This window comes from Nomascus leucogenys, chromosome 10 (genome assembly GCF_006542625.1).
Source record: "Nomascus leucogenys isolate Asia chromosome 10, Asia_NLE_v1, whole genome shotgun sequence".
NCBI classification, from domain to species: domain Eukaryota; kingdom Metazoa; phylum Chordata; class Mammalia; order Primates; family Hylobatidae; genus Nomascus; species Nomascus leucogenys.
The window spans coordinates 85438968-85451708 of record NC_044390.1 but is presented as its reverse complement, the minus strand read 5'-3'; the positions used below and the strand labels follow the sequence as shown (position 1 = coordinate 85451708).

The window sequence follows — 12741 nt, the reverse complement described above, 5'->3', positions numbered from 1 at the left end:
CGCCTCAGCCTCCCAAAGTGTTGGGATTACAGGTGTGAGCCACCGTGCCCAGCCATATTACAGTTTTATAAATGGGCAAGTTCATCTTTCGGTAGCTCAGGTCCTAAGGCTTGGAGTCATCTTTGACTCCTCTCTTTCTTTCATATTCCAATCAAAGCAGCAAAGTCCATTTGGTTGTTTCTTCTCAGTTATTCTGGAATTCAACCAATTCTTATTACCTCTACCACCAGCACCTTGGTGCTGGCTGTCATCATTTCTTTCTTAGACTTTTGCAATGGCTTCTTTCAGGTCTCAGTGTTTTTAACCTTGCTTCTACACAATCTATTTCCCACAGAATAGTCAGAGTGATCCTTTTAAACACAGAAGCGGCATCTCTCATGAAATGCTTCGGTGGCTTCCCATCTCACTTATAATAAAATCCAAAATCTTCATCACATTATGAAAGGCCCTATCTCTTCTCCTACTACATCCCCATTGTTCACTTTCCCTTACCCACGCTGGCCTTCTGGCGTTTTCTGTAGTACACAAAACAATCTTGCTATTCCCTCGCCTGTACCACTCTTCCTTGCCAGGACCTTCAGGGCTTACTCCTTCACTTCCTTCATTCTTCAGGTCTCTGCTCAACTGTTACCTTATCAGAGAGATCTATCCTGCCCACTGGCCCTGTTTCATTTTATATTTCTCTTTATATTTATTAATACTTCATGTATAAATATTTATATATCTCTCTACTAGAATATAAGCTGTATGAGAACAGGAAAGAACCTAAAGCCTTGTTCAGTGCTGGACAAATATTAGGTACTTAATAAATATTTGCCAAATGAATGATACATGAATAAATGAGTAAAGTAAATGACTAAAAGTAATTTAAGAAAATGTTAGGGATCTGTGAGGATTTTTAAAATAAGAGATATGAATGATTATTAATCATGTTTGAGAAATCCTAAGAGCAAATTATTGTGTATTACAGTTACATAAAGTTTTCATATTATATATTCTTTACATAACAGAATATTGGGGCATAAGATTGAATAATGGGGCAACCAGGCACAATGGCTCATGCCTGTAATCCCAGCATTTTGGAAGGCTGAGGCAGGAGGATTGCTTGACCCAGGAGTTGGAGACCAGTCTGGGCAACATAGCAAGACCCTATCTCTACAAAAAATAAGTTAGCTGGGCATGGTGGCACACGCCTGTAGTCCCAGCTAATTGGGAGGCTGAGACAAGAGGGCTGCTTGAACCCCAGAGATTGAGGTTACAGTGAACTGTGATCACACCACTGCACTCCAGCTTGGATGACAGAGTAATATAATACCCTGTCTCTCTAAAAAATAAAACATTTTTTTAAATGAAAAAAAAAAGTTATAGTGCAAAATGAAGACTTCAACAACCCGGTCAAATATTTTAGAATAATTTGGAATTTATGTAGACACATCACCGCCATTTTTATACTGGTCTTAATTTTCAGATTCATGTGAGGTGCCATTTTTTTCTGAAGTAGATGCATAATTGATTTCAAGTTGCTGGCCTCATATCAAAGTATCAGACAGAACAAAGATATTTAGTGTTGCTGGGCGTGGTGGCTCACGCCTATAATCCCAGCACTTTGGGAGGCCAGGAGTTCGAGACCAGCCTGGCCAACATGGTGAAACCCTGTCTCTACTGAAAAAAAAAAAAAAAAAAAAATTAACAGGGTGTGGTCGCACGTGCCTGTAGTCCCAGCTACTTGGGACATTGAGGCACAAGAATCTCTGGAACCTGAGAGGCAGAGGTTGCAGTGAGCTGAGATGGTGTAACTGTACTCCATCCTGGGCAACAGAGCGAGACTGTCTTTAAAAATATATATATATATTCAGTGTTGAATTTAAGAGATTCAACAGGGCCTCTACTTTCCCATCTGTCTCTTATCCTAAACCTCTTTTCATTAAGGGAGGAAGAAAATAATACTCCATAAGAAATCAAAATAATTGATATTTTTGCTTTTGAGCCTACATAGATAAAGTCTTAAAGAGTGACTAGAAGAATCTTCATATAATTTAATGTCAGTTGACCCAGGAGTAGTCTAAAGGTTATCATTATTGTGATCCTCAAAACCCCAGCTACTTCTGCATTATTTGCCAAGTAGAAATTAGATGATCTCTAAGGTCCTTTTTCAGCTCTTAAATGTGAGGATATATGTTCACAGTTGGGCTATAGAATCATAGTGGCATAAAAAGCAGCTATCATCTCGTTTCATTTTCAAAGTGAAAGTACCTTAAAAGCAGTTTTCTTTTTTTTTTTTTTTTTTGAGGCGGAGTCTCACTCTGTCGCCCAGGCTGGAGTGCAGTGGCGCAATCTTGGCTCACTGCAAGCTCCGCCTCCCGGGTTCACGCCATTCTCCTGCCTCAGCCTCTCCGAGTAGCTGGGACTACAGGCGCCCACCACCACGCCCGGCTAATTTTTTTTGTATTTTTAGTAGAGACGGGGTTTCACCGTGGTCTCGATCTCCTGACCTCGTGATCCGCCCGCCTCGGCCTCCCAAAGTGCTGGGATTACAAGCGTGAGCCACCGCGCCCGGCCAAAAGCAGTTTTCTTACCTCAGGATAATAGTTAAATATTGGTGACAAACAGGAACAGCAACTAAAACAAAATTTGCTAGTTTTTTTTTTGTTTGTTTGTTTGTTTTGTTTTTTTAGACAATTCTTTTCAAGTCTTATGGGAAGTCGTGTGGAAGGAAGTGGGGGAAGAAACCAAATACTTGACTAGTCCTAACTATGTGACTTCGAAAAAGATATTACGTATTTATACTTCATTTTTCACTGCTGTAAAGTTAAGATTTTACCTGCCTCAGTCTACCCTCTGAGAGCAAGATAATGAATGAAATATTAGGAATTTTCAAAGGCTGGTTTACTGTGAAGCATGTTTCAGAGCTTCTTTGTACCAGCTTCATCTAAGGCTCTATACTTAATTTTAAGTGATAATTTATTTATTTATTTATTTAGAGACACAATCTTGCTCTGTCGCCCAGGCGGAGTGCAATAGCACGATCTTGGCTCACTGCAACCTCCACCTCCTGGGTTCAAGCTATTCTCCTGTCTCAGCCTCCTGAGTAGCATGCACCACCACGCCCAGCTAATTTTTTGTATTTTCAGTAGAGACGGGTTTTACCATGTTGGCCAGGCTGGTCTTGTACTGCTGACGTCAAGTGATCTACCTGCCTCAGCCTCCCAAAGGGCTGAGATTATAGGCATGAGCCACCACGCCCGACCTATTTTTTTCTTTTTCTTTTTTTGAGACGGGGTCTCGCTCTGTCGCCCAGACTGGAGTGCAGTGGTGCCAATCTCAGCTCACTGTAACCTCTGCCTCCTGGGTTCAAGTGATTCTCCTGCCTCAGCCTCCCGAATAGCTGGGACTACAGGCGTGTGCCACCACACCTGGCTAATTTTTTGTATTTTTAGTAGAGATTGGGTTTCACCGTGTTAGTGAGGATGGTCTGAATCTCCTGACCTCGTGATCTGCTTGCCTCAGCCTCCCAAAGTGCTGGGATTACAGGCATGAGCCACCGTGCCGGCCCTATTTTTTTCTTAAAGAGGCCCTCAAATTTGTTTACTCTGCAGTCCTCATAAGAACTGAATCTAGCACCATATATTTAAGTGTTCTGAGATCCTTGAGAGAAATAATAACAGAAGTTCAATCTTATATTAAATTTAAAATTTTCTTGATTACCCTCCAAAATAATAAAATGTGACTTAGGGCAGCATGGTTCAGGAGAATGTTTTCTGTAATGGAAAATCAGAAGTCCTGGATTTTTTTTTTCCAGACAGGTTCTTACTTTGTCACCCAGGTTGGAGTGCAGTGGCACAATCTCGGCTCACTGTAGCCTCAACTTCCTGGGCTCAAGCAATCATCCTACCTCAACCCCCAAGTAGCTGGGACTACAGGCACGTGCTACCATGCCCAGCTAATTTTTTTGTATTTTATTTCATAAAGACGGGGGTCTCACTGTGTTATCCAGGCTGTTCTCAAACTCCTGGACTCAAGCAACCCTCCCACCTCGGCCTCCCAAAGTGCTAGGATTATAGGCATGAGCCACTGCACCTGGCCAGAAGTCCAGGATTTTAATTTGGGGATAATGCTGCCACAGAGGTGTGATGTGATGCTTAACTTTTCTGACACTGAGTATAAAAAGAAAAAAAGGAGTTGAAATGGTGTATCTTTAAAATTCTTTCCAGTATGAAACATTCTAATTCTTATTTACTTTATTAATACTGAAATATTGTGTAGTTTTCAAATTCACTAGCTCCAGGATAGTGCTGCTAGAGAAAAACATTGTTGAGAAGAACATTATTGTTGAAAAAAACATTGAAACACAACTAAGATCTTAAATGAATCATCTTTCTTGAAGTTTCTGGGAAAGGGAAAATTATTTAAAATATATATATTTCTACTCTCTATCAAATGTTCTTTCTTTCTTTTTTTTTTAGATGGAGTCTTGCTCTGTCGCCCAGGCTGGAGTGCAGTGGCGTGACTCGGCTCACTGCAACCTCTGCCTCCTGGGCTTAAGTGATTCTCATGTCTCAGCCTCCCAAGTAGCTGGGATTACAGGCATGCGCCACCAGTGTTCTTTCTTATACTAAGTTAGAATGTCTGTGAGAAATAATTTACTTGATTACCATTGTTAGAAGGTTTCCATTTCTTAGAATAAAAAGTGTTTGTGAAGAAAATTATTTCAATTGCACATCTCTGATGAAATCTTCTACTCCATGCTAGTTGGATTGTTTATTTGGCCCAAAGGCCTAAAACCTGAAATACTACATTCTTGGCGCAGTTCTACATTCTCACTATAAATGTAATACCTGAGGTTGCAGGAGGTCAAGGAAGAGGGAAAAACTTATTTTATACCTGTTATTTCATCTTATCCTCTTAGAAGAAAAAATATTCTTGTTTATCTTTTGGGGAAAGGAAAGATTGAAATGGAACAGGGAAGGTGATTTCATCAGATTTTTATGGAATATCTGCTACTTAAAGAAGCCGTAGGGCCCAGCATTTCCACTCATAGGTATATGCTGAAGAAAAATGAAAACATATATCCGCATAAAAACTTATACATGAATAATTCTAGTAGCACTATCCATAATGGCCAAAAGGTAAAGCAGTCCAAATGTCCATCACCTGATAAATGGATAAAATGTGACATATCAATACAATGGAATATTATTTGGCAATAAAAAGAAATACTGATTCATGCTATGCATTGGATTTGAAAACATGCTGAGTGAAAAAAGCCAGTCATGAAAGACCACATATTATATGATTCTGTTTATATGAAATTCCCAGAACAAGGAAATCTATAAAGATAGAAAGTATGTTAGTAAATTGCTTAGGAATGGAGGGAATGGGGTGGGGTGAGGCTGGGGTAATAGCTAAAGGGTATGGTTTTGTGTGTGTGTGTATGTATGGTGGTGAAAATGTTCTAAAAATAACTGGTTGGTAATGGTTGTACATATCTGTGAATATACTAGAAACCATTGAATTGTACACTTTAAATGGGCAGAGTGTACGATAGATGAATTATATCTCAATAAAACTGTTTTTATTTTTAAAAATATCAGGGGTTACAATGATTAATCCAAATGTGGATTTAGACAATTATCCGTCTCCGAAGAAGCACTTGCCATCCAGTTTTAGAGTACTAACTATGTGTGTTGAAAACTGAAGCAAAGGGAGAAAATAGTAGGTTTTATAGAAGTGACATTTAGCCGGGCGCGGTAGCTCATGCCTGTAATCCCAGCACTTTGGGAGGCCGAGGCGGGGGGATCACGGGGTCAGAAGATCGAGACCATCCTTGCTAACACGGTGAAACCCCGTCTCTACTAAAAATACAAAAAACATTAGCCGGGCGTGGTGGCGGGCGCTGTAGTCCCAGCTACTTGGGAGGCTGAGGCAGGAGAATGGCGTGAACCCGGGAGGCGGAGCTTGCAGTGAGTGGAGATCGCGCCACTGCACTCCAGCCCGGGAGACAGAGCCAGACTTTGTCTCAAAAAAAAAAAAAAAAAAAAAAAAAAAGAAGTGACATTTAGCTGGACTGTGAGAATAGTTGGGATTTGGGCCTTATAAGCAGAGGAGACAACTTAGACAAAGACCAAGTGAGAAATGAAATACAAAGTGTATATACAAATGTATATTTTTTTCCTGATTATAGAGTTTAAGAATTTAGGTTAGACTAGTGGTTTGAAGCCAGCTTTGAATGTTCATTAGGTAAAGTTATTATTATTATTATTATTATTCTTTATCCCATAGGAAGTAGTGAGATTTTGAAGGGTTTTGAGCAGAGCTGTGATATTATCTGAACCATGCTTTAGAAAGATGGTTAAGGTAATAGTGTTTTTCGAATTCCAGAAAAGATAGAGGCTGTAAGAGGAGAAGAAAAGGAGAGCGCATATGAATGCCAGCCAGAGAAATGGAAAAAAAGGTCAAAAGAAATATTTGAAGCAGAAATTGGGAATTAATTGAATGTAAGGGACAGGGAAAGAGAGTAAAATTAATGGGAGGTGTATGTGAGCCATTTAGGGGAGAAGCCAAATAGATATTTGAAAATACGGGACTGGGGCTTGGAATAATGGTCAGTACTGTCTAGTGACACAGTATTACTTAAAACCATTAAGTGGGCAGAAATTAAGATAGCAGCTTGCAGTCACACAGAGGACTTGGGGAAATCCTTAGAGGAACACATCATTTAGGCATCAGAGAGAAGAAGTATAATCAGAATAATTTGGAAAAACAGAAAACAGTTTCATGGGATCCAAGAGACATTTATGAAGAAGGAAGTGGGGGTAGTAAAATGGAAGAAAATTGAAAATATCCTTTAGGTTTAATGGATGAACTTCAGGAATACTGTCTTCAGCCTCAATAGCAATGAAATATTGTAGCAGAAAAGCAAACAAAGAAAAGATAAAACTGAGAAGGCTTAATTCCTGGAAGTCTTAGAGAGATAATTTTAGAACATATATAGAGCTTGGCAACCAAAGATGAAGAGAGTATGCATGCATTTTAAGAAAATTATGTAAAAGTGGGCCGGGCGCAGTGGCTCACGCCTGTAATCCCAGCACTTTGGGAGGCTGGGGCAGGTGGATCATCGCAAGTCAGGAGTTCAAGACCAGCCTGGCCAATATAACGAAACCCCATCTCTACTAAAAATACAAAATTAGCCAGGCGTGGTGGCACACGCCTGTAATCCCAGCTACTTGGAAGGCTGAGGCAGGAGAATCGCTTGAACCCAGAAGGCAGAGGTTGCAGTGAGCCGATACATCACTGCACTCCAGCCTGAGTCTCAAAAAAAAAAAAAAAAAAAAAAAAAAAAAAAAAAGAAGAGAGAGATAAAGAAAATTAATTATGTAAAAGTTAGTAACTATTTAAGAGAGAGGATAATTAGCCCGGCATGGTGGCACGAGCCTGTCATCCCAGCTACTCAGGAGGCTGAGGCATGAGAATCGTTTGAACCTGGGAGGTGGAGGTTGCGGTGAACTGAAATCTTGCCACTGCACTCCAGCCTGGGCAACAGAGCCAGACTCTGTCTCAAAAAATAGAAAAAGAAAGCAAGAAAGAAAGAGAGAAGAAAGAAAGAAAGAGAGAGAAAACTATTTTCTAGGAATGAATGTTTCCTGATTTGTAAGATGCCTTATTTGAAACTCTCTTTTCTTTTGTTTTTCTTTTTTTTTTCTTTGCTTTTCTTTCTTTCCTTTCTTCTGAGATGGAGTTTTGCTCTTGTTGCCAGGCTAGAGTGCAATGTCGTGATCTTGGCTCACTGCAACTTCTGCCTCCCAGGTTCAAGAGATTCTCCTGCCTCATCTGCCCAAGTAGCTGGGATTATAGGCATGCGCCACCACACCCAGCTAATTTTGTATTTTTAGTAGAGATGGGGTTTCTCCATGTTGGTTAGGCTGGTCTCGAACTCCTGACCTCAGGTGATCCACCCACCTTGGCCTCCCAAAGTGCTGGGATTACAGGCATGAGCCACTGCACCCGGCTGAAACTATTAGAAATTTAGCAACTAGTGTTCATATGATGTCATAAGGAATATTTTAGTTTATTGGAGCTATAGTCAGACTACATTAGCAGAGTAGACATGCAAACGTTGCAGTTATTGATTGGTTAGTGGTTAGGTAAAATGTGATGCTGAATTCAGGCAAGTTTTAGCTACCAGTTAATCTAAAGCATTCCACAGCCACAGACGGAATCGGAAGGAGTAACAAAAATAATGAAAACGTTCAGTTTATAAGTATAGGCACGAGACAAGAGTGGGATATTCTCAGCAAGAAAAATGTGAAAATGGAAGTCCATAGTTTTTTTCTAGTTTTTTCCTGTAAGGCCTTCATCTACAATGCTAGTCAAGCATCTAAAAATTATTCCAATATATGTAGGTTTTAAATTGTCATATTCTTTGTCCCAATAATTCTACTTCTAGAAAGCCATTGTCAAGAAAGCCTCCAAAATGTAGATAAGTAGTAGGCACCAAGATCTTCCCAACACAATAATTTTCAGTAGTTCAACAAAAGGTTGAATACAGCCTTGGTTTCTGATTGTGGAGAAATGGTTGTGAATGAATTGCAGCTCTTCCATAAGACAGACATTAAGCAGTCATTAAAATGACCTTTGTGAACAGTATTTGGTGACATGGCAAAATAGTCATAGAGTTAGATAAAAGAGGTGAACTATGGAATTACACATATAATGTGATCTCAGCTGCATTTTAAAAATGCAGGCAGAAATAAATACGCGCATGGAGAAAAGTATGCCAGATTGTTAATGGAGTTTTGCCTGGATAGGATTATGGATTTTTTCTTTCCTTTTTTTTTTTTTTTTTTTTTGAGATGGAGTCTCACTCTGTCACCCAGGCTGGAGAGCAGTGGTGCGATCTCGGCTCACTGCAACATCTGCCTCCTGGGTTCAAGCGATTCTCCTGCCTCAGCCTCTTGAGTAGCTGGGATTACAGGTGCACGCCACCAGGCCCGGCTAATTTTTTTATTTTCGGTAGAGACAGGGTTTCACCATGTTGGTCAGGCTGGTCTTGAACTCCTGACCTCGTGATCCGCCCGCCTTGGCCTCCCAAAGTGCTGGGATTACAGGCGTGAGCCACTGCATCCGGCCGGATTTTTTTCTTAATAGTGTGTATTTCCCAGGTTTTCTACATTGGGCATGTACTTCTTTAATAGATAATTTAAAAATAATCATCACCCCAGCCGGACGCGGTGGCTCACGCCTGTAATCCTAGCACTTTGGGAGGCCAAGATGGGCAGATCACTTGAGGTCAGGAGTTCAAGACCAGCCTGGCCAACATGGTGAAACCCCATCTCTACTGAAAATACAAAAATTAGCCGGGCGTAGTGGCAGACGCCTCTAATCCCAGTACTCGGGAGGCTGAGGCAGGAGAATTGCTTGAATCTGGGAGGTAGAGGTTGCAGTGAGCCGAGATCATGCCACTGCACTCCAGCCTGGGCAACAGAGCAAGACTCCATCTCAAAAAAAATAAGTAATAATCATCATCCTAAAAATGTGGAAGATTGGTTATAGGAGAGCCCAGGAAAGGAAAGGTAGAGTAATCAATGCAAATCATCATGTCTATTGGAAAAGCAATTCAAAACAGAAGCCTTACTGACAGAGAATCAGTAGCATTACCGCGTGCTGTCAGATTAGTGCTGTCTACTGGTAGCCTCCATTAAGTTACCTGCACACAGACAAACCAGTGGAAGCTTCAGTATAGATTCTTAAATCTAATGACACATTTGTTTCCCAGATATTGCCTGGGAAAGAGTAGCTTGCATCTTTGTTTTGAGCATCTTACCTTTTAAATTTGCCATCCACAAAGAGATGAAGATAAAATTTTAACTTTGTAATATTACATTTGTAAATATGTAAAACTACCACATGAGCAATTAATGATTCTTTAATTTTGCTGATAATTATGTATTTTGTTCTTCTTTTTCCGTAGGTTGTATCATAAATACAAAGGACTGAAGTTATAAAAGAGAAAAAAGAAGATTGCTGCTAAAATGAATCTGAGCAATATGGAATATTTTGTGCCACACACAAAGAGGTATTGTCCGTACAACTTAGCTTTCTCCTAAGAAATGGAAAAAAATAATATTTTCTGGGTTTTTGGGTAAATTTTTATCTTTGAAAGAAAAATAAAAGGGAAAGTAGAAATATTAATGAAATTGAGATAAAGTATTCTTTTATAAAAATCTTTGGCCAAGCGTGGTGGCTCACGCCTGTAATCCCAGCACTTTGGGAGGCCGAAACGGGTGGATCACCTGAGGTCAGGAGTTTGAGACCAGCCTGATCAAAATGGAGAAACCATGTCTCTACTAAAAATGCAAAAAAAAATTTAGCCAGGTGTGGTAATGCATGTCTGTAGTCCCAGCTACTGGGGAGGCTGAGGCAGGAGAATCAGTTGAACCCAGGAGGCGAAGGTTGTGGTGAGCCGAGATCGTGCATTGCACTCCAGCCTGGGCAACAAGAGTGAAACTCTGTCTCAAAAAATAAAATAAAAATAAAAATCTTTGAGTTTCTATTTATTTCCTAAAATTTTTTTTCTTCTCAGTTATAGTTTACAATGTGGAGAATTATTTGGTTAAAAGAAATGAGCTTACTTAAACTTTCTTGATTCCTATTGTCAAATTATTTTCTGGAAATATATATATTGCCATTTTTTTGTTGCAGTACTTTATAGTTAGATTTGAAATTACCTAAAAGGTTTTGTATCACTTTTCTTCTAATTACAGAAGTAATAGACCTTGCAAAATATAATTTTAGAAAATACATAGAAACAAAAAGAAGGAAATAAAAAATTACCCAAAATTTCAATACCTAACTTCAGATAAAACACAAGCTACAAAGAAACCCAAACTTATAGGTCAAAGAAGTCACATTTCCCATATGCACCGTCATATTCCTTCTGTGCTTTCCCTAATTATGCCTCGCCTCTTTTGCTAAAACAAAACAAACAAACAAGAAACTGCCTTGTATGAATTCCCAAAAGTGTATTACTAGGTCAAAAAGCATACCATCCTATTCTTCAAGCAATGTATGAAACTATTTCCTTATATCCTTATCCAAAAAAAAAAGTACCTTTTTTCCTCTTATTTTGCCAATTTTGTGGGTGAAATGAGGTGTTATATTATTTCCATTTTTACTTCTTTGATCATTAGTGAAGTTACATGTTTCATATTTTAAATGGACACTACTCTTTTTTTTTTAAATTTTCCTACCTGTCTCTTTTGAGTTTGTAGGTAAGTGTATGTGTGTGTGTGTGTGTTCACCTCTCTGATTTTCAGAATAGCTTTTTTTTTTTTTTTTTTTTCTTCTTCCTGAGACAGTGTTTCAGTCTGTCACCCAGGCTGGAGTGGAGTGGCACGATCTCAGCTCACTGCAACCTCTGCCTCCTGGGTTCAAGCAGTTCTCCTGCCTCAGCCTCCTGAGTAGCTAGGATTACAGGCAAGCACCACCACGCCCGGCTAGTTTTTGTATTTTTAGTAGAGATTGGGTTTCACCATGTTGGCCAGGCTGGTCTCGAACTCCTGACCTCATGATCCGCCCTCCTCGGCCTCCCAAAGTGCTGGGATTACAGATGTGAGCCACCACGCCCGGCCCAGAATAGCTTTTAACTGGCAAATATTTTGCAAAAATTTTCTCTACTTCATTTAATTTCTTTTTTTTTTTTTCTTTGAGACAGAGTCTCGTTCTGTTGCCCAGACCAGAGTGAAGTGGCACAATGTCGGCTCACTGCAACCTCTGCCTCCCAGGCTAAAGGAATTCTCTCACTTTAGCCTCCCAAGTAGCTGGGATTACAGGCGTGTGCCACCACACCCAACTGATTTTTGTGTTTTTAGTAGAGACAGGGTTTCACCATGTTGGCAAGGCTGGTCTCGAACTCCTGACCTCAAATGATCCACCTGCTTCTGCCTCCCAAAGTGCTGGGATTATAAGCATGAGCTACCACACCCAGACTTATTTCAATTTGGTACATTACATCTTTCAGCAACAATAATGTGAACATATTTAAAGAGCATAATTTGTTTTAACAGGTATATATCTGTGAAACCACCATCAAAGTGGAAATAAACATATCCACTATCACTCCCAAAAAGCTTCCCCTTTTTAGCCCCTCCTACCTATTCCTTTTTACCTGCCATCGCCACCCCCATCCCCCAGGTAACCACTGATATGATTTCTATCTCTTTAAATTAGTTTGCATTTTCTAGAATTCCATATAAATGAAATCATAAAGTATGTACTATTTTTTGTCTGACTTCTTTTACACAGCGTATTTTGAGATTCATTCATATTGTAGAGTATATCTGTAGTTTATTTTATTGCTGAGTTACAGTCCATTGTATTTATCACAGATTATCCATTCATTTGTTGATATACATTTGGGTCGTTTCCAATTTTGGCTATTAAAACTACTGTGAACATTTGTATACAGGGCTTTGTATTGACACATGCTTTCATTTTTCTTGGGTAAATACTTGAGTATAATGGCTACATCATATGATAGGTGTATGTTTAACTTTTTAAGAAACTGCCCAATGTTTTCCAAAGTGTTTTACCATTTTACATTCCCACCAGCAGTGTATGAAAGATACAGTCACTTCATATGTTAATGGCTAACATTAAAAAGACTGAGTTTTGAGACAGAGTTTCGAGACAGAGTTTCGCTCTTGTTGCCCAGGCTGGAGTGTAATGGTGCAGTCTCGGCTCACT

At 39.6% G+C, this 12741-nt stretch overlaps 1 protein-coding gene across 2 annotated transcripts in view; it reads left to right on the top strand.

Moving 5' to 3' along the window:
* The window catches only part of TAOK3 (TAO kinase 3), a 223683-nt gene that overhangs the window by 98625 nt on the left and 112317 nt on the right, over window positions 1–12741 (top strand). For both annotated transcript variants that reach the window (XM_003274452.2, XM_030821486.1), the window contains exon 2: window positions 9968–10072. The gene's annotated coding sequence lies outside the window, so the exon portion shown is untranslated. The remainder of the gene's footprint in view (window positions 1–9967; window positions 10073–12741) is intronic.